The following is a 25,000-nucleotide window of genomic DNA, read 5'->3' as shown; positions in this document are numbered from 1 at the left end:
CGTGCACCTTCGCCGGGGTGGGCACCTTGGTGTGCAGACCTTGGCTGGGTTGCGCGCCCTGGTGGGCACCATGGTGCGCACCAAGGAGCGCTCCGAAGTGTGCTCCAAGGTGCGGCCTGCACGAAGTCGGAGCCCGGTTTGCCCCGGGTGTGCACCTCGGGTGGGCACCTTGGTGCGCATGCCTTGCCTGGGCTGCGCACCAGGGCGGGCTCAAGATGGCACCCGCGTTCCTTTTTTTTCACTATCTTTCAAAACGGAAATTTTAAAATCTCATTTTTTTTTGCCTTTTTCTGGAAATTAGTGAAGGCAGCGCATCAAAGGTGCGCACCTCGCTGCCCACCACGGTGCGCAACGCCGGTGGGCACCCGGGAGTGCTTCGAAGTGTGCTCCAAGGTGCTGCGTGCACGTTGTCGGAGCCCGGTTTGCCCCGGGTGCGCACCTCGCGTGCACCTTCGTCGGGGTGGGCACCTTGGCTGGGTTTGCCCCGGCTGCGCTCCGAAGCGGGGTTATTGGAGCGCCGCCTCTTTTTTTGTCGGAGCGTTTGGTGGGGTTTCTCGCATTGGCTCTTCCGAGGCCCGGTTGCCACCCTGGCGCGCACGAAGTCGGAAGTAGGGTTAATTGCCCGGGTGCGCACCTTTGCCAGGGTGGGCACCTTACCTGGGCTGCGCACCAGGGCGGGCTCAAGATGGCACGCGCGTTCCGTTTTTTTCACTATCTTTCAAAACGGAAATTTTAAAATCTCCTTTTTTTTTTGCCTTTTCTGGAAATTAGTGAAGGCAGCGCATCAAAGGTGCGCACCTCGCTGCCCACCTTGGTGTGCTCTGAGGTGCGCACCCGGGAGCGCTACGAAGTGTGCTCCAAGGTGCGGCGTGCACGTTGTCGGAGCCCGGTTTGCCCCGGGTGCGCACCTCGCCTGCACCTTGGCCGGGGTGGGCACCTTGGCTGGGTTTGCCCAGGGTGCGCTCCGAAGCGGGGTTACTGGAGCGCCCCCTCTTTTTTTGTCAGAGCGTTTGGTGGGGTTTCTCGCATTGGCTCTTCCCAGGCCCGGTTGTTGGGTGCGCTCCCACCCTGGCGCGCGCGAAGTTGGAAGTTGGGTTAATTGCCCGGGCGCGCACCTTCGCCAGGGTGGGCACCTTGGTGCGCACACCTTGGCTGGGCTGCGCACCAGGGCGGGCTCAAGATGGCACCAGCATTCCCTTTTTCTCACTATCTTTCAAAACGGAAATTTTAAAATCTCGTTTTTTTTTTGCCTTTTATGGAAATTAGTGAAGGCATCGCATCAAAGGTGCGCACCTCGCTGCCCACCTTGGTGTGCTCCGAGGTGCCCACCACGGTGCGCAACGCCGGTGCGAACCCGGGAGCGCCCCGATGTGTGCTCCAAGGTGCGGCGTGCACGAAGTCGGACCCCGGTTTGCCCCGGGTGCGCACCTCGCGTGCACCTTGGTGCGCACACCTTGGCTGGGTTGCGCGGCCTGGTGGGCACCATGGTGCGCACCAAGGAGCGCTCCGAAGTGTGCTCCAAGGTGCGGCGTGCACGAAGTCGGAGCCCGGTTTGCCCCGGGTACGCACCTTCGCCGGGGTGGGCACCTCGGCTGGGTTGCGCGCCCTGGTGCGCACCAAGGAGCGCTCCGAAGTGTGCTCCAAGGTGCGGCGTGCACGAAGTCGGAGCCCGGTTTGCCCCGGGTGCGCACCTCGCGTGCACCTTCGGCGGGGTTGCGCGCCCTGGTGGGCACCATGGTGCGCACCAAGGAGCGCTCCGAAGTGTGCTCCAAGGTGCGGCGTGCACGAAGTCGGAGCCCGGTTTGCCCCGGGTGCGCACCTCGCGTGCACCTTCGGCGGGGTTGCGCGCCCTGGTGGGCACCATGGTGCGCACCAAGGAGCGCTCCGAAGTGTGCTCCAAGGTGCGGCGTGCACGAAGTCGGAGCCCGGTTTGCCCCGGGTGCGCACCTCGCGTGCACCTTCGCCGCGGTGGGCACCATGGCGTGCACGAAGTCGGAGCCCGGTTTGCCCCGGGTGCGCACCTCGCGTGCACCTTCGCCGGGGTGGGCACCTCGGCTGGGTTGCGCGCCCTGGTGCGCACCAAGGAGCGCTCCGAAGTGTGCTCCAAGGTGCGGCGTGCACGAAGTCGGAGCCCGGTTTGCCCCGGGTGCGCACCTCGCGTGCACCTTCGCCAGGGTGGGCACCTCGGTGCGCACACCTTCTCAATGTTTTCTTGCCTTTTCTGGAAATTGGTGAAGGCAGCGCATCAAAGGTGCGCACCTCGGTGTGCTCCGAGGTGCGAACCCGAGAGCGCTCCGAGGTGCCCACGAAGTCGAAAGTCGGGTTAATTGCATTGTTTTCCCCGGGTGCGCTCCGAGGTGCGCAACATCGGCGCGCACCAAGGAGGGCTCCGAAGTGTGCTCCAAGGTGCGCACGATGGCGTGCACCTCTGGTGCGCACGATTCGGAGCTCGGTTTGACCGGGGTGCGCACACCTTGGCTGGGTTGCGCACCTTTTGTGCGCTCCAAGGTGCGCACGAAGTCGGAGCTCGGTTTGCCCCGGGTGCGCACCTTCGCCAGGGTGCGCACCTTGATGCGCACGCCTTGGCTGGGCTGCGCACCTTGGTGGGCGCCATGGTGCGCACCTTTCGTGCGCTCCAAGGTGCGCACGAAGTCGGAGCTCGGTTTGCCCCGGGTGCGCACCTTGGTGGGCGCCATGGTGCACTCCGAGGTGCCCAAGATTGGTGCGCACCAAGGAGCGCTCCGAAGTGCGCTCCAAGGTGCGCGCGAAGTCGAAAGTTGGGTTAATTGTCCGGTTTGCCTCGGGTGCGCACCTTGCGTGCACCTTCGCCAGGGTGGGCGCCTTGGTGCGCACACCTTGGCTGGGCTGCGCACACCTTGGCACCCGCGTTTCCTTCATTTTAAATTTTTTTTTTTTACAATCTCTCAAGTGGGAAATTCTATAATCTCAACTTTTTTTGCCTTTTCAGGAAACTTTTGAATGGAGCGCATCATTGGTGCGCTCCGAAGTGTGCTCCAAAGCTCTCTCCAGCTGCGTGCACCTGCCCCGGCCGCGCACCCGGCCCCGCCCAGCTTCGCTCACCTGTCCCGGGCGTCTGGTGCGGAACCTTAGAGTAAGAAACATCACCGTGCACCTTGGCCAACGTGCGCGACTCGACCGAGCGCGCACTGGCCGAGGTGCACACCGATTTCACCTGGGTGCGCGCGCAGCACCTCGGGCGCACCGGGGTGCGCGCACAACGCCCGAGTTGCACCGTGGCCTGTGTGCTCGGGGCGCCTCGGGTGCGCGCTCGGTGTCGCCCCCCGCGCGCGCGGTAGTGCGGGCAGCGCACCCCGGCCCGGCCCGGCCCCGACGAGAACGCAAACGGGCAAAAGGTTTATTCAAATAGCATTGCGATGCCCGGCGAAAAACTAAAAAAGGGTGCAACACCGGGACTTCCCGGGAGGTCACCCATCCCAGTACTACTCCGGCCCAAGCGCGCTTAACTGCGGAGTTCTGATGGGATCCGGTGCACTAACGCTGGTATGATCGCACCCGTTATGAGCTTGTCGCAGTGTGTACTTAGCAAACCGCGACCCACGTGCGAATCCACCCCGGCCACCCACCCCCGTCGAGGTGCACACCCTCCCTCGCGAAGTGCGCCCCGTTCGCCAAGTGTGAGCCCTGCCCGGGTGCGCGCACCTTGCTAGGGCGTCGGGTGTGCACCCGGCCCGGCCTACGTGCGTGCACCTGTAGGGGGCGTCGTGTGCGTGCAGTGTCCCGTCTGCAACGCGGTGCCCACACACCACCTCGGGCGCAACGACCTGCGCTCACATGTGGGCCGAGTGCACCTTGGTGCATGTTCGGGGCGCCTCGGGTGCACGCTCGATCTTGCCCCGGTGCACCAAGGCGCTCGGTTTGCCCCGGGTGCGCACTTGGTGCAAGGTGGGCACCCAAAATAGGGATCAAGCACCAAAACACAAGTTTCGGGATGCAAAATGGGACCCAAGGACCACAAATGCGTTCCAAGACCCATGATGGGTCCACGAGAACAAAAATGTGTTCCGAGACTTAATAAACAAATATTGGGTTTTAGGAGAAGAAACATGCTCTGATGCCCAAAACGAGAATCGACCCCGAAAAGGCCACAGGCCAAAAGTGGGATGCGAGACAAAAAAAAATGGGACCCGAGGACCAAAATTGGGTTCCCAGGTCGAAGACAGGGCAACCGGACAAGAAACGACCTCTAAGGCTCGAAATGAGTCCCGACGACTAAAACTTGACAAGAAGCACCCATCAGGCACCCAACTCGACACCCATGGGATGCCGACCCACCCGGGCTTCCACCTAGCACACCTTGGCACCCACCCACCCTCGCACCCAACCTCGCACCCAACTTAGCACCTTTGAACCCACATTGGCACTCACCCTGACCCTGGCACCTTGGAACCCACATTGGCACTCACCTTGACCCTGGCACCCACCTTTGCACTCACCTTGGGACCCACCCTGGCTCCCACCTCGGCACCCACCCAGACACCCACCTTGGTTCCTTGGCACCCACCTTGGATCCTTGGCACCCACCCCGACACCCACCTTGGCACGCAACTTGGCTACTTGCCACCCACCTTGGCTCCTTGACGCCCACCCCGACAACCACCCCGTGACCTACCCTGGCTAGGGTTGGTGCACACCCACCCTGGTGCCCACCTTGGCACCCACCCTATGACCCACCTTGGCACGCACCTTAGTACCCACCCCGTTACCCACCCTAGGACCCACCCCGTGACCCACCTTGGCCAGGGTGGGTGCCTTGGTGCGCACAACTTGCCTGGGCTGCACACCAGGGCGGGCTCAAGATGGCACCCGCGTTCCGTTTTTTTCACTATCTTTCAAAACGGAAATTTTAAAATCTCATTTTTTTCTTTTTTTTGCCTTTTCTGGAAATTAGTGAAGGCAGCGCATCAAAGGTGCGCAATGCTGGTGCGAACCCGGGAGCGCTCCGATGTGTGCTCCAAGGTGCGGCGTGCACGAAGTCCGAGCCCGGTTTGCCCCGGGTGCGCACCTCGCGTGCACCTTCGCCGGGGTGAGCACCTTGGCTGGGTTGCGCGCCCTGGTGCGTACCAAGGAGCGCTCTGAAGTGTGCTCCAAGGTGCGGCGTGCACGAAGTCGGAGCCCGGTTTGCCCCGGGTGTGCACCTCGGGTGCGCACCTCGCGTGCACCTTCGCTGCGGTGGGCACCTTGGCTGGGTTGCGCGCCTTGGTGGGCACCATGCAGTGCACGAAGTCGGAGCCCGGTTTGCCCCGGGCGCGCACCTCCGCCAGGGTGGGCACCTTGGTGCGCACAACTTGCCTGGGCTGCGCATCAGGAAGGGCTCAAGATGGCACCCGCGTTCCGTTTTTTTCACTATCTTTCAGAACGGAAATTTTAAAATATCGTTTTTTTTTGCCTTTTCTGGAAATTAGTGAAGGCAGCGCATCAAAGGTGCGCAACGCTGGTGCGAACCTGGGAGCGCTCCGATGTGTGCTCCAAGGTGCGGCGTGCACGAAGTCGGAGCCCGGTTTGCCTCGGGTGCGCCCTGGTGGGCACCATGGTGCGCACCAAGGAGCGCTCCGAAGTGTGCTCCAAGGTGCGGCCTGCACGAAGTCGGAGCCCGGTTTGCCCCGGGTGTGCACCTCGGGTGGGCACCTTGGTGCGCATGCCTTGCCTGGGCTGCGCACCAGGGCGGGCTCAAGATGGCACCCGCGTTCCTTTTTTTTCACTATCTTTCAAAACGGAAATTTTAAAATCTCATTTTTTTTTGCCTTTTTCTGGAAATTAGTGAAGGCAGCGCATCAAAGGTGCGCACCTCGCTGCCCACCACGGTGCGCAACGCCGGTGGGCACCCGGGAGTGCTTCGAAGTGTGCTCCAAGGTGCTGCGTGCACGTTGTCGGAGCCCGGTTTGCCCCGGGTGCGCACCTCGCGTGCACCTTCGTCGGGGTGGGCACCTTGGCTTGGTTTGCCCCGGCTGCGCTCCGAAGCGGGGTTATTGGAGCGCCGCCTCTTTTTTTGTCGGAGCGTTTGGTGGGGTTTCTCGCATTGGCTCTTCCGAGGCCCGGTTGCCACCCTGGCGCGCACGAAGTCGGAAGTAGGGTTAATTGCCCGGGTGCGCACCTTTGCCAGGGTGGCACCTTACCTGGGCTGCGCACCAGGGCGGGCTCAAGATGGCACGCGCGTTCCGTTTTTTTCACTATCTTTCAAAACGGAAATTTTAAAATCTCCTTTTTTTTTTGCCTTTTCTGGAAATTAGTGAAGGCAGCGCATCAAAGGTGCGCACCTCGCTGCCCACCTTGGTGTGCTCTGAGGTGCGCACCCGGGAGCGCTACGAAGTGTGCTCCAAGGTGCGGCGTGCACGTTGTCGGAGCCCGGTTTGCCCCGGGTGCGCACCTCGCCTGCACCTTGGCCGGGGTGGGCACCTTGGCTGGGTTTGCCCAGGGTGCGCTCCGAAGCGGGGTTACTGGAGCGCCCCCTCTTTTTTTGTCAGAGAGTTTGGTGGGGTTTCTCGCATTGGCTCTTCCCAGGCCCGGTTGTTGGGTGCGCTCCCACCCTGGCGCGCGCGAAGTTGGAAGTTGGGTTAATTGCCCGGGCGCGCACCTTCGCCAGGGTGGGCACCTTGGTGCGCAAACCTTGGCTGGGCTGCGCACCAGGGCGGGCTCAAGATGGCACCAGCATTCCCTTTTTCTCACTATCTTTCAAAACGGAAATTTTAAAATCTCGTTTTTTTTTTGCCTTTTATGGAAATTAGTGAAGGCATCGCATCAAAGGTGCGCACCTCGCTGCCCACCTTGGTGTGCTCCGAGGTGCCCACCACGGTGCGCAACGCCGGTGCGAACCCGGGAGCGCCCCGATGTGTGCTCCAAGGTGCGGCGTGCACGAAGTCGGACCCCGGTTTGCCCCGGGTGCGCACCTCGCGTGCACCTTGGTGCGCACACCTTGGCTGGGTTGCGCGGCCTGGTGGGCACCATGGTGCGCACCAAGGAGCGCTCCGAAGTGTGCTCCAAGGTGCGGCGTGCACGAAGTCGGAGCCCGGTTTGCCCCGGGTGCGCACCTTCGCCGCGGTGGGCACCATGGCGTGCACGAAGTCGGAGCCCGGTTTGCCCCGGGTGCGCACCTCGCGTGCACCTTCGCCGGGGTGGGCACCTCGGCTGGGTTGCGCGCCCTGGTGCGCACCAAGGAGCGCTCTGAAGTGTGCTCCAAGGTGCGGCGTGCACGAAGTCGGAGCCCGGTTTGCCCCGGGTGTGCACCTCGGGTGCGCACCTCGCGTGCACCTTCGCTGCGGTGGGCACCTTGGCTGGGTTGCGCGCCTTGGTGGGCACCATGCAGTGCACGAAGTCGGAGCCCGGATTGCCCCGGGCGCGCACCTCCGCCAGGGTGGGCACCTTGGTGCGCACAACTTGCCTGGGCTGCGCACCAGGAAGGGCTCAAGATGGCACCCGCGTTCCGTTTTTTTCACTATCTTTCAGAACGGAAATTTTAAAATCTCGTTTTTTTTTGCCTTTTCTTGAAATTAGTGAAGGCAGCGCATCAAAGGTGCGCAACGCTGGTGCGAACCTGGGAGCGCTCCGATGTGTGCTCCAAGGTGCGGCGTGCACGAAGTCGGACCCCGGTTTGCCCCGGGTGCGCACCTCGCGTGCACCTTGGTGCGCACACCTTGGCTGGGTTGCGCGCCCTGGTGGGCACCATGGTGCGCACCAAGGAGCGCTCCGAAGTGTGCTCCAAGGTGCGGCGTGCACGAAGTCGGAGCCCGGTTTGCCCCGGGTGCGCACCTCGCGTGCACCTTCGCCGCGGTGGGCACCATGGCGTGCACGAAGTCGGAGCCCGGTTTGCCCCGGGTGCGCACCTCGCGTGCACCTTCGCCGGGGTGGGCACCTTGGTGTGCAGACCTTGGCTGGGTTGCGCGCCCTGGTGGGCACCATGGTGCGCACCAAGGAGCGCTCCGAAGTGTGCTCCAAGGTGCGGCCTGCACGAAGTCGGAGCCCGGTTTGCCCCGGGTGTGCACCTCGGGTGGGCACCTTGGTGCGCATGCCTTGCCTGGGCTGCGCACCAGGGCGGGCTCAAGATGGCACCCGCGTTCCTTTTTTTTCACTATCTTTCAAAACGGAAATTTTAAAATCTCATTTTTTTTTGCCTTTTTCTGGAAATTAGTGAAGGCAGCGCATCAAAGGTGCGCACCTCGCTGCCCACCACGGTGCGCAACGCCGGTGGGCACCCGGGAGTGCTTCGAAGTGTGCTCCAAGGTGCTGCGTGCACGTTGTCGGAGCCCGGTTTGCCCCGGGTGCGCACCTCGCGTGCACCTTCGTCGGGGTGGGCACCTTGGCTGGGTTTGCCCCGGCTGCGCTCCGAAGCGGGGTTATTGGAGCGCCGCCTCTTTTTTTGTCGGAGCGTTTGGTGGGGTTTCTCGCATTGGCTCTTCCGAGGCCCGGTTGCCACCCTGGCGCGCACGAAGTCGGAAGTAGGGTTAATTGCCCGGGTGCGCACCTTTGCCAGGGTGGGCACCTTACCTGGGCTGCGCACCAGGGCGGGCTCAAGATGGCACGCGCGTTCCGTTTTTTTCACTATCTTTCAAAACGGAAATTTTAAAATCTCCTTTTTTTTTTGCCTTTTCTGGAAATTAGTGAAGGCAGCGCATCAAAGGTGCGCACCTCGCTGCCCACCTTGGTGTGCTCTGAGGTGCGCACCCGGGAGCGCTACGAAGTGTGCTCCAAGGTGCGGCGTGCACGTTGTCGGAGCCCGGTTTGCCCCGGGTGCGCACCTCGCCTGCACCTTGGCCGGGGTGGGCACCTTGGCTGGGTTTGCCCAGGGTGCGCTCCGAAGCGGGGTTACTGGAGCGCCCCCTCTTTTTTTGTCAGAGCGTTTGGTGGGGTTTCTCGCATTGGCTCTTCCCAGGCCCGGTTGTTGGGTGCGCTCCCACCCTGGCGCGCGCGAAGTTGGAAGTTGGGTTAATTGCCCGGGCGCGCACCTTCGCCAGGGTGGGCACCTTGGTGCGCACACCTTGGCTGGGCTGCGCACCAGGGCGGGCTCAAGATGGCACCAGCATTCCCTTTTTCTCACTATCTTTCAAAACGGAAATTTTAAAATCTCGTTTTTTTTTTGCCTTTTATGGAAATTAGTGAAGGCATCGCATCAAAGGTGCGCACCTCGCTGCCCACCTTGGTGTGCTCCGAGGTGCCCACCACGGTGCGCAACGCCGGTGCGAACCCGGGAGCGCCCCGATGTGTGCTCCAAGGTGCGGCGTGCACGAAGTCGGACCCCGGTTTGCCCCGGGTGCGCACCTCGCGTGCACCTTGGTGCGCACACCTTGGCTGGGTTGCGCGGCCTGGTGGGCACCATGGTGCGCACCAAGGAGCGCTCCGAAGTGTGCTCCAAGGTGCGGCGTGCACGAAGTCGGAGCCCGGTTTGCCCCGGGTGCGCACCTTCGCCGCGGTGGGCACCATGGCGTGCACGAAGTCGGAGCCCGGTTTGCCCCGGGTGCGCACCTCGCGTGCACCTTCGCCGGGGTGGGCACCTCGGCTGGGTTGCGCGCCCTGGTGCGCACCAAGGAGCGCTCTGAAGTGTGCTCCAAGGTGCGGCGTGCACGAAGTCGGAGCCCGGTTTGCCCCGGGTGTGCACCTCGGGTGCGCACCTCGCGTGCACCTTCGCTGCGGTGGGCACCTTGGCTGGGTTGCGCGCCTTGGTGGGCACCATGCAGTGCACGAAGTCGGAGCCCGGATTGCCCCGGGCGCGCACCTCCGCCAGGGTGGGCACCTTGGTGCGCACAACTTGCCTGGGCTGCGCACCAGGAAGGGCTCAAGATGGCACCCGCGTTCCGTTTTTTTCACTATCTTTCAGAACGGAAATTTTAAAATCTCGTTTTTTTTTGCCTTTTCTTGAAATTAGTGAAGGCAGCGCATCAAAGGTGCGCAACGCTGGTGCGAACCTGGGAGCGCTCCGATGTGTGCTCCAAGGTGCGGCGTGCACGAAGTCGGACCCCGGTTTGCCCCGGGTGCGCACCTCGCGTGCACCTTGGTGCGCACACCTTGGCTGGGTTGCGCGCCCTGGTGGGCACCATGGTGCGCACCAAGGAGCGCTCCGAAGTGTGCTCCAAGGTGCGGCGTGCACGAAGTCGGAGCCCGGTTTGCCCCGGGTGCGCACCTCGCGTGCACCTTCGCCGCGGTGGGCACCATGGCGTGCACGAAGTCGGAGCCCGGTTTGCCCCGGGTGCGCACCTCGCGTGCACCTTCGCCGGGGTGGGCACCTTGGTGTGCAGACCTTGGCTGGGTTGCGCGCCCTGGTGGGCACCATGGTGCGCACCAAGGAGCGCTCCGAAGTGTGCTCCAAGGTGCGGCCTGCACGAAGTCGGAGCCCGGTTTGCCCCGGGTGTGCACCTCGGGTGGGCACCTTGGTGCGCATGCCTTGCCTGGGCTGCGCACCAGGGCGGGCTCAAGATGGCACCCGCGTTCCTTTTTTTTCACTATCTTTCAAAACGGAAATTTTAAAATCTCATTTTTTTTTGCCTTTTTCTGGAAATTAGTGAAGGCAGCGCATCAAAGGTGCGCACCTCGCTGCCCACCACGGTGCGCAACGCCGGTGGGCACCCGGGAGTGCTTCGAAGTGTGCTCCAAGGTGCTGCGTGCACGTTGTCGGAGCCCGGTTTGCCCCGGGTGCGCACCTCGCGTGCACCTTCGTCGGGGTGGGCACCTTGGCTGGGTTTGCCCCGGCTGCGCTCCGAAGCGGGGTTATTGGAGCGCCGCCTCTTTTTTTGTCGGAGCGTTTGGTGGGGTTTCTCGCATTGGCTCTTCCGAGGCCCGGTTGCCACCCTGGCGCGCACGAAGTCGGAAGTAGGGTTAATTGCCCGGGTGCGCACCTTTGCCAGGGTGGGCACCTTACCTGGGCTGCGCACCAGGGCGGGCTCAAGATGGCACGCGCGTTCCGTTTTTTTCACTATCTTTCAAAACGGAAATTTTAAAATCTCCTTTTTTTTTTGCCTTTTCTGGAAATTAGTGAAGGCAGCGCATCAAAGGTGCGCACCTCGCTGCCCACCTTGGTGTGCTCTGAGGTGCGCACCCGGGAGCGCTACGAAGTGTGCTCCAAGGTGCGGCGTGCACGTTGTCGGAGCCCGGTTTGCCCCGGGTGCGCACCTCGCCTGCACCTTGGCCGGGGTGGGCACCTTGGCTGGGTTTGCCCAGGGTGCGCTCCGAAGCGGGGTTACTGGAGCGCCCCCTCTTTTTTTGTCAGAGCGTTTGGTGGGGTTTCTCGCATTGGCTCTTCCCAGGCCCGGTTGTTGGGTGCGCTCCCACCCTGGCGCGCGCGAAGTTGGAAGTTGGATTAATTGCCCGGGCGCGCACCTTCGCCAGGGTGGGCACCTTGGTGCGCACACCTTGGCTGGGCTGCGCACCAGGGCGGGCTCAAGATGGCACCAGCATTCCCTTTTTCTCACTATCTTTCAAAACGGAAATTTTAAAATCTCGTTTTTTTTTTGCCTTTTATGGAAATTAGTGAAGGCATCGCATCAAAGGTGCGCACCTCGCTGCCCACCTTGGTGTGCTCCGAGGTGCCCACCACGGTGCGCAACGCCGGTGCGAACCCGGGAGCGCCCCGATGTGTGCTCCAAGGTGCGGCGTGCACGAAGTCGGACCCCGGTTTGCCCCGGGTGCGCACCTCGCGTGCACCTTGGTGCGCACACCTTGGCTGGGTTGCGCGGCCTGGTGGGCACCATGGTGCGCACCAAGGAGCGCTCCGAAGTGTGCTCCAAGGTGCGGCGTGCACGAAGTCGGAGCCCGGTTTGCCCCGGGTACGCACCTCGCGTGCACCTTCGCCGGGGTGGGCACCTCGGCTGGGTTGCGCGCCCTGGTGCGCACCAAGGAGCGCTCCGAAGTGTGCTCCAAGGTGCGGCGTGCACGAAGTCGGAGCCCGGTTTGCCCCGGGTGCGCACCTTCGCCGCGGTGCGCACCATGGCGTGCACGAAGTCGGAGCCCGGTTTGCCCCGGGTGCGCACCTCGCGTGCACCTTCGGCGGGGTTGCGCGCCCTGGTGGGCACCATGGTGCGCACCAAGGAGCGCTCCGAAGTGTGCTCCAAGGTGCGGCGTGCACGAAGTCGGAGCCCGGTTTGCCCCGGGTGCGCACCTCGCGTGCACCTTCGGCGGGGTTGCGCGCCCTGGTGGGCACCATGGTGCGCACCAAGGAGCGCTCCGAAGTGTGCTCCAAGGTGCGGCGTGCACGAAGTCGGAGCCCGGTTTGCCCCGGGTGCGCACCTCGCGTGCACGCTCGATCTTGCCCCGGTGCACCAAGGCGCTCGGTTTGCCCCGGGTGCGCACTTGGTGCAAGGTGGGCACCCAAAATAGGGATCAAGCACCAAAACACAAGTTTCGGGATGCAAAATGGGACCCAAGGACCACAAATGCGTTCCAAGACCCATGATGGGTCCACGAGAACAAAAATGTGTTCCGAGACTTAATAAACAAATATTGGGTTTTAGGAGAAGAAACATGCTCTGATGCCCAAAACGAGAATCGACCCCGAAAAGGCCACAGGCCAAAAGTGGGATGCGAGACAAAAAAAAATGGGACCCGAGGACCAAAATTGGGTTCCCAGGTCGAAGACAGGGCAACCGGACAAGAAACGACCTCTAAGGCTCGAAATGAGTCCCGACGACTAAAACTTGACAAGAAGCACCCATCAGGCACCCAACTCGACACCCATGGGATGCCGACCCACCCGGGCTTCCACCTAGCACACCTTGGCACCCACCCACCCTCGCACCCAACCTCGCACCCAACTTAGCACCTTTGAACCCACATTGGCACTCACCCTGACCCTGGCACCTTGGAACCCACATTGGCACTCACCTTGACCCTGGCACCCACCTTTGCACTCACCTTGGGACCCACCCTGGCTCCCACCTCGGCACCCACCCAGACACCCACCTTGGTTCCTTGGCACCCACCTTGGATCCTTGGCACCCACCCCGACACCCACCTTGGCACGCAACTTGGCTACTTGCCACCCACCTTGGCTCCTTGACGCCCACCCCGACAACCACCCCGTGACCTACCCTGGCTAGGGTTGGTGCACACCCACCCTGGTGCCCACCTTGGCACCCACCCTATGACCCACCTTGGCACGCACCTTAGTACCCACCCCGTTACCCACCCTAGGACCCACCCCGTGACCCACCTTGGCCAGGGTGGGTGCACCCACCCTGGTGCCCACCTTGGCACCCACCCATCCTAGCACCCAGCCTGTGACCGGGCTTGGAACCCAACCTTGCACCCGCACCCGTCTTGGCCAGTGTGGGTGCGCACCCATCCTGGCACCCACGTTGTGACACACCCTTTAACCCACGCACCCTAGCACCCACGTTGGCACCCACCTTGGAACCCAACCTAGCAACTTGGCACCCACCCCGTGACCCACCTTGGCATCCACCATAGCAGTCGCCGACTTGGCACCCACCTCGGCACCCACCTTGACACTTGTGGACCCACCTTGCCACTCACCCTAGCATCGACCCATCCTAGCACCCACCCTGGCACCTTTGCACCCTAGCACTCACCCATCCTAGCACCTAACCTGTGACCCACCTTGACACTCACCCTCGCACCCACCTTGGAACCCAACCTAGCACCCACCCACCCTGACACCAACCCTAGCACCTACCCACCCTTGCACCCACCCTGTGACCCATCTTGGCACCCACCCATCCTACCACTCAACCTATCACCCACCTTCTCACCCACCTTGGCATCCACCTTAGCACCCACCCACACTGGCACCTTGGCACCCACCTCGGGCAAGGTGGGTGCACACCCACCCTGGCACCCAATTTAGAACCCACCGAGCATGTTACCCACCTTGGCACCCACATTGCAGCCCACCCTAGTACCCACCCTATGACCCACATTGGCATCCACACCCTAGCACCCAGGCACCTCGACACCCGCCTTGACACCCACCCTAGCACTGAACCTGTGACCCACCTTGGAACTCACCCTAGAACCCACCCACCCTGTGAACCACCTTGGCATCCACCTTAGCACCCACCCACCTTGGCACCCACTCTAGCACTCACCCATCCTAACACCCAACTTGTTACCCACCTTGGCACCCGCCCTCGCGTCCACCTTGAAACCCACCCTAGCACCCACCCACGCAGGAGCCCACCTTGGCACCCAACCTAACACCCACGCATCCTGGCACCCAACTTGTGACCCACCTTGGAACCCACCCTAGTACCCACCTTTGAACCCACTATATCACCAACCCACCTTGGCACCCACCCTATGACCCTCTTTGGAATCCACCCTAGCACGCACCCACCCTGGCACCCACCATGGAGCGCACCCTAGCACCCACCCACCTCGGCACGCACCTCAACACCCACCTTGGTGTGCGCACTGCGCCAACCTCTCAAAGACCCTATGTGGTGCGCTCCAAAGTGTACACCTTTGGTGCGCTCCAAGGTGCGCACCTTTGGTGCACACCGAGGTGCACACCAAAGTGTGCACCGAGGTGAGCACCAAAGTGCACTCCAGGGTGCACACCAAGGCGTGCACCTTTGGTGCGGTCAATGCAAACGAATTCGGAAGTTGGGGTCGATGTCCTAATCGCTGCTGCAGACTACACGTATGAGAATCGGACAAATAGCTTTATATAGGGGAGGTGTTGCGTTTGATGGGTCGACTCCCCTGGTTGTGTGCACTGCACCAACTTCAAAGACCCTGTCTTGTTTAAGAAGTCAAAAGTTGGGGTGGATGTCCTAATCATTGCTGCAGTCTACGCATGTATGAGAATCAGACAAATAGCTTATATAGGGGAGGTGTTGCATTCGGTGGGTTGACTCCCCTGGTTGTGCGCACTGCGCCAACCTCAAAGACCCCGCATAGCAGAAGAAGTCGGAAGTCGGATTTTGGTGAGCACCAAGGCGTGCACCTTTGGTGCGGTCAACGCAGACGAATTCAGAAGTTGGGGTGGATGTCCTAATCGTTGTTGCAGGCTACACATGTATGAGAATCAGACAAATAGCTTATATAGGGGAGGTGTTGGGTTTGATGGGTCAACTCCCTTGGTTGTGCGCATTACGCCAACCTCAAAGACCTTGTTTTCGTTAAGAAGTCAAAAGTTGGGGTCAATGTCCTAATGGCTCCTGCAGGCTACACATGTATGAGAATCGGACAAATAGCTTATATAGGGGAGGTGTTGGGTTTGATGGGTCGACTCCCCTGGTTGTGCGCATTACGTCAACCTCAAAGACCTTGTTTTCGTTAAGAAGTCAAAAGTTGGGGTCGATGTCCTAATTGCTCCTGTAGACTACACATGTATGAGAATCAGACAAATAGCTTATATAGGGGAGGTGTTGGGTTTGATGGGTTGACTCCCCTAGTTGTTCGCATTACACCAACCTCAAAGACCTTGTTTTCGTTTAGAAGCCGAAAGTTGGGGTCGATGTCCTAATTGCTCCTGCAGGCTACGCATGTATGAGAATCAGACAAATAGCTTATATAGGGGAGGTGTTGGGTTTGATGGGTCGACTCCCCTGGTTGTGCGCATTGCGCCAACCTCAAAGACCCTGCATTGCGGATGAAGTCGAAAGTCAGAGTTTGGTGTGCTACAAGGTGTGGTCGAAGGTGCTCACCTAGGTGTGCACCTTTGGAGCACAGGAAAAGTGCCCTCCAAAAGTGCGCACCTTTGGAGTGCACAAAAGTGCCCTCCAAAAGTGCGCACCTTTGGAGCGCAGAAAAGTGCCCTCCAAAAAGTGCCCTCCAAAAGTGCGCACCTTTGGAGCGCAGAAAAGTGCCCTCCAAAAAGTGCCCTCCAAAAGTGCGCACCTTTGGAGCGCAGAAAAGTGCCCTCCAAAAAGTGCCCTCCAAAAGTGCGCACCTTTGGAGCGCAGAAAAGTGCCCTCCAAAAAGTGCCCTCCAAAAGTGCGCACCTTTGGAGCGCAGAAAAGTGCCCTCCAAAAAGTGCCCTCCAAAAGTGCGCACCTTTGGAGCGCAGAAAAGTGCCCTCCAAAAAGTGCCCTCCAAAAGTGCGCACCTTTGGAGCGCAGAAAAGTGCCCTCCAAAAAGTGCCCTCCAAAAGTGCGCACCTTTGGAGCGCAGAAAAGTGCCCTCCAAAAAGTGCCCTCCAAAAGTGCGCACCTTTGGAGCGCAGAAAAGTGCCCTCCAAAAAGTGCCCTCCAAAAGTGCGCACCTTTGGAGCGCAGAAAAGTGCCCTCCAAAAGTGCGCACCTTTGGAGCGCACAAAAGTGCCCTCCAAAAGTGCGCACTTTTGGTGCGCACCAAGGCGCTGGTTCGGTCGTTGCAGGCGAGTTCGGAAGTTGGGGTCGATGTCCTGAGCGGAGGTGCAAACTACACAGGTGTCGGAATCGGACAAATAGCTTATATAGGGGAGGTGTATGCTTCGATGGGTCGACTCCCCAGGTTGAGCGCACCGCGCCAACCTCAAAGACCCTACGGTATGGATGAAGTCGGAAGTTGGGTCCGATGACCGATTCGATTAGTAGGTATGCTCATGAGGTCGGAATTTGGGTCCGATGACCTGCCATGTGCAGGAAGGCGAATGTTGACACTGTGCGTTGCAAGGTGCACACCAAGGCGCTGGTGCGGTCTTTTTAGTCGAGTTCGGAAGTTGGGGTCGATGTCCTGATCGGAGGTGCAAGCTACACAGGTGTGGGAATCGGACAAATAGCTTATATAGGGGAGGTGTATGCTTCGTTGGGTCGACTCCCCGGGTTGAGCGCACCGCGCCAACCTCAAAGACCCTACGGTATGGATGAAGTCGGAAGTTGGGTCCGATGACCGATTCGATATGTAGGCATACTCGCGAGGTCGGAATTTGGGTCCGATGACCTGCCACGTGCAGGAAGGCGAATGTTGGCACTGTGCGTTGCAAGGTGCGCACCAAGGCGCTGGTTCGGTCGTTGGAGGCGAGTTCGGAAGTTGGGGTCGATGTCTTGATCGGAGGTGCAAACTACACAGGTGTGGGAATCGGACAAATAGCTTATATAGGGGAGGTGTATGCTTCGTTGGGTCGACTCCCCGGGTTGAGCGCACCGCGCCAACCTCAAAGACCCTACGGTATGGATGAAGTCGGAAGTTGGGTCCGATGACCGATTCGATATGTAGGCATACTCGCGAGGTCGGAATTTGGGTCCGATGACCTGCCATGTGCAGGAAGGCGAATGTTGGGACTGTGCGTCGCAAGGTGCGCACCAAGGCGCTGGTGCCGTCGTTGCAGTCGAGTTCGGAAGTTGGGGTCGATGTCCTGGTCAGAGGTGCAAACTACACAGGTGTGGGAATCGGACAAATAGCTTATATAGGGGAGGTGTATGCTTCGATGGGTCGACTCCCTGGGTTGAGCGCACCGCGCCAACCTCAAAGACCCTACAGTATGGATGAAGTCGGAAGTTGGGTCCGATGACCGATTCGATACGTAGGCATATTGGCGAGGTCTGAATTTGTGTCCGATGACCTGCCATGCGCAGGAAGGCGGAATTTGGGTCCGATGACCGAGTTGATGGCGTGCCATGCGCAGAAAGGCGGAATTTGGGTCCGATGACCGAGTTGATGTTGATGGCCCGCCATGCACAGGAAGGCGGAATTTGGGTCCGATGACCGATTTGAAGGCGTGCCATACGCAAAAAGGCGGAGTTTGGGTCCGATGACCGAGTTGATATTGATGGCCCGCCATGCGCAGGAAGGCGGAATTTGGGTCCGATGACCTGACATACGCATGGAGTCCGACTCGGGGGCCGATGTTCGATTCGATGACTTGCATTGTGGGTAAAGTCGGAAGTTGTGGTCTTTGACCCGATTCGATGACCAGACTTCGGCTGCTTGAGAATCGGACAAATAACTTATATAGGGGAGGTAGTGTTCTCGAGCATCCTCCCCCCGTGCCCGTTTATGTCGATTGATGCTGGTGCTCGACTGGTTGGAGCGCTCGGATGCAAAAATCTTGCACCAGGATTTATCGATTGTGATGGACACGGCAAGTCTCCTGATTGCTATGCAGGAGCTCATCGTGAATCTCTATGCGGCCTTGGTATGGACTCGACCTGCGGAATGGTTCGGCAATGGTAGTCGCTCCAACACGTCCTTGCAATGGCCACAGAGGTGATTCGACTAGAGCTCCAGTCTAGCTTTTGGGTTGCTTGGCGGACTGGTATAGCCGCGATCGAGTTCCGGCCATGAACGTTTTAGATAGCTCTTGGGCTTTCTGGGACGGAAGTCGGAAGTTTGGGCTGTTGTCCGATTTGATGACCATTCTTCGGATGTGTGAGAATCGGACAAATAACTTATATAGGGGACTGTGTTGTCTCACGCAGCCCCCTCCGTGCCCCTCTATCTCGACCGATGTTGGTGCTTGAAAGGGTTGGGATCGCTCGGATTTATAAACGTGCACCACCATTTGTCGAGTGTGAGGGACGCGGCAGGTCTCCTAAATGCTATGCGGGCGCTCTCTGAGAATCTCTATCCGGCCTCGACACAGACTAGTCTTGCTGAATGGTTTGGCACTGGTAGTCGATCCAACACGTCGTTGTTGTGGCCGCCTAGGCGATTCGATTCGAGCCCCCGTCTAGCTTTTGGGTTGCTTGGCGGATTTTGCCCTATCCGCAAGTGAGCTCGGTCCCTAAACGTTCGAGAAACCCGATTGCTATGCGCCGACTCTCTTTCTTGCGAGCCTCCATCTAGCTTTTGGGTCTCTACGGAACGGAAGTCGGAATCTGGGACCGTTGTTTGATTCGACGAGGCAGACTACGGTTGTGCGAGAATCGGACAAATAACTTATATAGGGGAGGTGTTGACTGGAGCATTCTCCCCCGTGCCCCTCTAACTCGACCAATGCTGGCGCTCGAACGGTGGTAGCGCTCGGATTTTCATTGAGCGCCAGCATTGGTCGATTTAGAGGGGCATGCGAGATTCCCGAATGCTATGCGAGGGCTCTAACGGAAATGTCTATTGGTTTCGGTATGGATGCAATTGCGAGTGGTTCGGCAAAGGTAGTCGTTCCGATGCGTCCATGTCGTGGCCAAATCGATAATTCGATTTGAGCCCTCGTATAGCATTTGGGTCTCTCGATGTGATTCCGCATTCCAGTCCCTTTGGGCACTGCTTGAGCCGCATCCCAGGGGGTTCCCTTCCCAATAATCTGCCTCGCAACCCGATTGCTATGCGGTGAGGCTCCTCGGCCGCCTCGGAACTATCTGTGTATCAGACGCATCGCGGGATAAGGGGTTGGCAACGGTAGTCGCCCCAAGCGCGTCCGATGCTTGGACCATTCCGAGGCGGCCCTGAAGCCTCTTCCGTCTAGCCGTTGGGTCCTTCTCGCCGCATCCCTCGCCTCGCACCCCGATTGCTATGCGGTGAGGCTCCTCGGCCGCCTCGGAACTATCTGTGTATCGGACGCGTCGCGGGATAAGGGGTTGTCACTGGTAGTCGCCCCAAGCGCGTCCGATGCTTGGACCATTCCGAGGCGGCCCTGAAGCCTCTTCCGTCTAGCCGTTGGGTCCTTCTCGCCGCATCCCTCGCCTCGCACCCCGATTGCTATGCGGTGAGGCTCCTCGGCCGCCTCGGAACTATCTGTGTATCGGACGCGTCGCGGGATAAGGGGTTGTCATTGGTAGTCGCCCCAAGCGCGTCCGATGCTTGGACCATTCCGAGGCGGCCCTGAAGCCTCTTCCGTCTAGCCGTTGGGTCCTTCTCGCCGCATCCCTCGCCTCGCACCCCGATTGCTATGCGGTGAGGCTCCTCGGCCGCCTCGGAACTATCTGTGTATCGGACGCGTCGCGGGATAAGGGGTTGTCACTGGTAGTCGCCCCAAGCGCGTCCGATGCTTGGACCATTCCGAGGCGGCCCTGAAGCCTCTTCCGTCTAGCCGTTGGGTCCTTCTCGCCGCATCCCTCGCCTCGCACCCCGATTGCTATGCGGTGAGGCTCCTCGGCCGCCTCGGAACTATCTGTGTATCGGACGCGTCGCGGGATAAGGGGTTGTCACTGGTAGTCGCCCCAAGCGCGTTCGATGCTTGGACCATTCCGAGGCGGCCCTGAAGCCTCTTCCGTCTAGCCGTTGGGTCCTTCTCGCCGCATCCCTCGCCTCGCACCCCGATTGCTATGCGGTGAGGCTCCTCGGCCGCCTTGGAACTATCTGTGTATCGGACGCGTCGCGGGATAAGGGGTTGTCACTGGTAGTCGCCCCAAGCGCGTCCGATGCTTGGACCATTCCGAGGCGGACCCGAAGCCTCTTCCGTCTAGCCGTTGGGTCCTTCTCGCCGCATCCTTCGCCTCGCACCCCGATTGCTATGCGGTGAGGCTCCTCGGCCGCCTCGGAACTATCTGTGTATCGGACGCGTCGCGGGATAAGGGGTTGTCACTGGTAGTCGCCCCAAGCGCGTCCGATGCTTGGACCATTCCGAGGCGGACCCGAAGCCTCTTCCGTCTAGCCGTTGGGTCCTTCTCGCCGCATCCCTCGCCTCGCACCCCGATTGCTATGCGGTGAGGCTCCTCGGCCGCCTTGGAACTATCTGTGTATCGGACGCGTCGCGGGATAAGGGGTTGTCACTGGTAGTCGCCCCAAGCGCGTCCGATGCTTGGACCATTCCGAGGCGGACCCGAAGCCTCTTCCGTCTAGCCGTTGGGTCCTTCTCGCCGCATCCCTCGCCTCGCACCCCGATTGCTATGCGGTGAGGCTCCTCGGCCGCCTTGGAACTATCTGTGTATCGGACGCGTCGCGGGATAAGGGGTTGTCACTGGTAGTCGCCCCAAGCGCGTCCGATGCTTGGACCATTCCGAGGCGGACCCGAAGCCTCTTCCGTCTAGCCGTTGGGTCCTTCTCGCCGCATCCCTCGCCTCGCACCCCGATTGCTATGCGGTGAGGCTCCTCGGCCGCCTTGGAACTATCTGTGTATCGGACGCGTCGCGGGATAAGGGGTTGTCACTGGTAGTCGCCCCAAGCGCGTCCGATGCTTGGACCATTCCGAGGCGGCCCCGAAGCCTCTTCCGTCTAGCCGTTGGGTCCTTCTCGCCGCATCCCTCGCCTCGCACCCCGATTGCTATGCGGTGAGGCTCCTCGGCCGCCTTGGAACTATCTGTGTATCGGACGCGTCGCGGGATAAGGGGTTGTCACTGGTAGTCGCCCCAAGCGCGTCCGATTCTTGGACCATTCCGAGGCGGCCCCGAAGCCTCTTCCGTGTAGCCGTTGGGTCCTTCTCGCCGCATCCCTCGCCTCGCACCCCGATTGCTATGCGGTGAGGCTCCTCGGCCGCCTTGGAACTATCTGTGTATCGGACGCGTCGCGGGATAAGGGGTTGTCACTGGTAGTCGCCCCAAGCGCGTCCGATGCTTGGACCATTCCGAGGCGGACCTGAAGCCTCTTCCCTCTAGCCGTTGGGGCTTTCTCGCCGCATCCCTCGCCTCGCACCCTGATTGCTATGCTGTGAGGCTCCTCGGCCGCCTTGGAACTATCTGTGTATCGGACGCATCGCGGGATAAGGGGTTGGCAGTGGTAGTCGCCCCAAGCGCATCCGATGCTTGGACCATTCCGAGGCGGCCCTGCAGCCTCTTCCGTCTAGCCGTTGGGGCCATCTCGCCGCATCCCCCACCTCGCACCACGATTGCTATGCGGTGAGGCTCCTTGGCCGCCTCGGAACTATCTGTGTATCGGACGCATCGCGGGATAAGGGGTTGTCACTGGTAGTCGCCCCAAGCGCGTCCGATGCTTGGACTATTCCGAGGCGGCCCTGCAGCCTCTTCCGTCTAGCCGTTGGGGCCATCTCGCTGCATCCCCCACCTCCTCGGCCGCCTCGGAACTATCTGTGTATCGGACGCATCGCGGGATAAGGGGTTGGCAGTGGTAGTCGCCCCAAGCGCGTCCGATGCTTGGACTATTCCGAGGCAGCCCTGCAGCCTCTTCCGTCTAGCCTTTGGGGCCATCTCGCCGCATCCCTCGCCTCGCACCCCGATTGCTATGCGGTGAGGCTCCTCGGCCGCCTGGGAACTATCTTCGTATCGGACGCATCGCGGGATAAGGGGTTGTCACTGGTAGTCGCCCCAAGCGCGTCCGATGCTTGGACTATTCCGAGGCGGCCCTGTGGCCTCTTCCGTCTAGCCGTTGGGGCCATCTCGCCGCATCCCCCACCTCGCACCCCGATTGCTATGCGGTGAGGCTCTTCGGCCGCCTTGGAACTATCTTCGTATCGGACGCATCGCGGGATAAGGGGTTGTCACTGGTAGTGGCCCCAAGCGCGTCCGATGCTTGGACTATTCCGAGGCGGCCCTGCAGCCTCTTCCGTCTAGCCGTTGGGGCCATCTCGCCGCATCCCCCACCTCGCACCCCGATTGCTATGCGGTGAGGCTCCTCGGCCGCCTTGGAACTATCTTCGTATCGGACGCATCGCGGGATAAGGGGTTGTCACTGGTAGTCGCCCCAAGCGCGTCCGATGCTTGGACTATTCCGACGCGGCCCTGTGGCCTCTTCCGTCTAGCCGTTGGGGCCATCTCGCCGCATCCCCCACCTCGCACCCCGATTGCTATGCGGTGAGGCTCCTCGGCCGCCTTGGAACCATCTTCGTATCGGACGCATCGCGGGATAGGGGGCTGTCACTGGTAGTCGCCCCAAGCGTGTCCGATGCTTGGACCATTCCTAGGCGGCCCTGAAGCCTCTTCCGTCTAGCCGTTGGGGCCTTCCCGCCCCATCCCTCGCCTCGCACCCCCGATTGCTATGCGGTGAGGCTCCTCGGCCGCCTTGGAACCATCTGTGTATCGGACGCATCGCGGGATAAGGGGTTGGCACTGGCAGTCGCCCCAAGCGCGTCCGATGCTTGGACCATTCCGAGGTGGCCCTGAAGCCTCTTCCGTCTAGCCGTTGGGGCCTTCCCGCCCCATCCCTCGCCTCGCACCCCGATTGATATGCGGTGAGGCTCCTCGGCCGCCTTGGAACTATCTGTGTATCGGACGCATCGCGGGATAAGGGGTTGGCACTGGTAGTCGTCCCAATCGCATCCGATGCTTGGACCATTCCGAGGCGGCCCTGCAGCCTCTTCCGTTTAGCCGTCGGGGCCTTCCCGCCGCATCCCTCGCCTCGCATCCCGATTCCTATGCGGTGAGTCTTCTCGGCCGCCGCGGAACTATACCTGTTATTGCTACTGCATCCTTCGGCTGGTAACCTCCTCTGCCGCCTTGGAACGTTCTCTTTGTCGGACGCGTCGCGGGATAAGGGGTTGGCACTGGTAGTCGCCCCAAGCGCGCCCGATGCATAGACCGCTCCGAGTCGACCTTGCTTTCAGCCTCTCACATGCATAGACCTCTCTGAGTCGACCCTGCAGCCTCTCACGTTTAGCCTTTGGAATCTCGCCTCACAACATGATTGCTATCCTTGATGCATCCCTTGCCTCGAGCCCTGATTGCTTTCTTGGCTGCATCCCTCCTCTCCTCACAGCCCGGTTGTCATCACTGCTTCATCCGTCGCTTCATGCATTCTGGCTGCTGGGCCCTTCCCACCGCACACCTCGATTGCTATCTCTTCTGCATCACACACCCCGATTGCTATCTCTGCTACATCCCTCGGCTCTCACTTCTGCATCCTTCGCCTCACACCTCGATTGCTATCAATGCTGCATCCGTAACCTCACACCCCGATTGCTATGCGGGGAGGCTCCTTGGCCGCCTTGGAAATTTCTGTGTGTCGGACGCACCGCGGGATAAGGGGTTGGCACTGGTAGTCGCCCCAAGTGCGCCCGATTCTTAGACCGCTTCGAGGTGACCTCGTAGCCTCTTTCGTCCAGGCTTCCTGCCTTCAACGCCCTTTTTACACCTCGATTGCTATGCGCGGGCTCGTTGGCGTCTATCACCTCTCTGCGAAGAGTGGCACGATGATTGTTGGGGTAAATCGTAGCAGTCCGATCTCTGGCCTTGGGCCATTGTGAGGGCTGATCGATTTCCTGTGCGCATCTCGTGTTCGCCCAGTAACAGACTCGACGACTTGTAATCGGTCTTGTTCCCGATTGTTCCTGGAGGTAGTCTTCGGAACTCTTGGATTTGACCTGTCACTCGAACTGTCCTCTTCCGAGGATGCTTGTGTGTGTGTGCTTGTGCCATTTCCTTGGCGGTATTAACGAGATATTAAAGAGCGGAGTGAGCGCCTCGCCCAGCTATGTTTGGGGCTCTCACTCCCTTACCCGGTGTGCGACCGCTTTGCACGTAGGTTGCGGAGCATCGCGACTCTTTCGATGTTTGGCGGTTGTCTTCCGGTGATGCGTTGGTCCCGAAGTGCACGTTACTAGCATTTCTGCCATTGTTCTCGATCTTTGGCACGTTCCTTCGTTGCAATTGGATATATATCTCCGTTTATACGCGCAGGCTTCTCCCGCCTATTCAGCGCTGTCCCACTCTCAGCACTCTCGTGGTCTCCTTGGCTTCTCTCTCCCGTGAGCGAGCTCTCTTCTCGAGTCTTTTCCATGTCCCATGGAGGTTGCCTTGCGAAATTCGGGCACACAAACGTGACCGGATAAGAGCGGAATTGCCTATGAGGAGAAGCTCACCTTAGGGAGCAGCAATGCCGAGTGTTTCGACAGAGGGTAGAGGGGGCGTTGTTTGGGCGGTTGCACAAAAGAGTGCTACGTTTGCACTGAAGGTTGCTTCTTCGTCTCCGACGAACTCTTCGAGGCAAAAAAGCTTGTTTACGGGGTCGAGGTGGGACTGTTCGTGCGAGTTGCGCCACCAAAAGTGCGTAGGGGGCATATACCTGGGAAATGGATGTCTCTGAGTGGCCTTACTCGGTCGCGTGCACGGTGCATTCTCTAACGGCAGGACTGTCGCGAGCATGTGCGGTTCGGATGTTTTCGGGTAAAGGGTTCCGTACGGGATGTTCTTCCCAGGCTCCTGTGAACCGAGACTCTGCATCGTCATGCTCCGGCTCCCGTGGGTGCTTCATGCCTCGTCGAGCTGTTTGTCGTGGACGATTAAGGCCGAGGCCTTCCTTCGAGAGGGGAATTGTTCAGGCTGGTCGA

The 25,000-nt window shown here is 60.4% G+C and overlaps 1 non-coding gene across 1 annotated transcript; it reads right to left on the bottom strand.

The window, feature by feature from the left end:
* Positions 1–3,417: 3,417 nt before the first annotated feature.
* On the bottom strand, positions 3,418–3,536 carry LOC131861770 (5S ribosomal RNA). Its single transcript, XR_009360801.1, has one exon. It is a non-coding gene; the product is annotated as a 5S ribosomal RNA (ribosomal RNA).
* Between the last annotated feature and the right edge of the window lie 21,464 nt (positions 3,537–25,000).

Source organism: Cryptomeria japonica, unplaced genomic scaffold (assembly GCF_030272615.1).
Source record: "Cryptomeria japonica unplaced genomic scaffold, Sugi_1.0 HiC_scaffold_33, whole genome shotgun sequence".
Taxonomy (NCBI): Eukaryota; Viridiplantae; Streptophyta; class Pinopsida; order Cupressales; family Cupressaceae; genus Cryptomeria; species Cryptomeria japonica.
The sequence above is the reverse complement of the archived record's forward strand: the minus strand, read 5'-3'. Positions and strand labels throughout refer to the sequence as shown.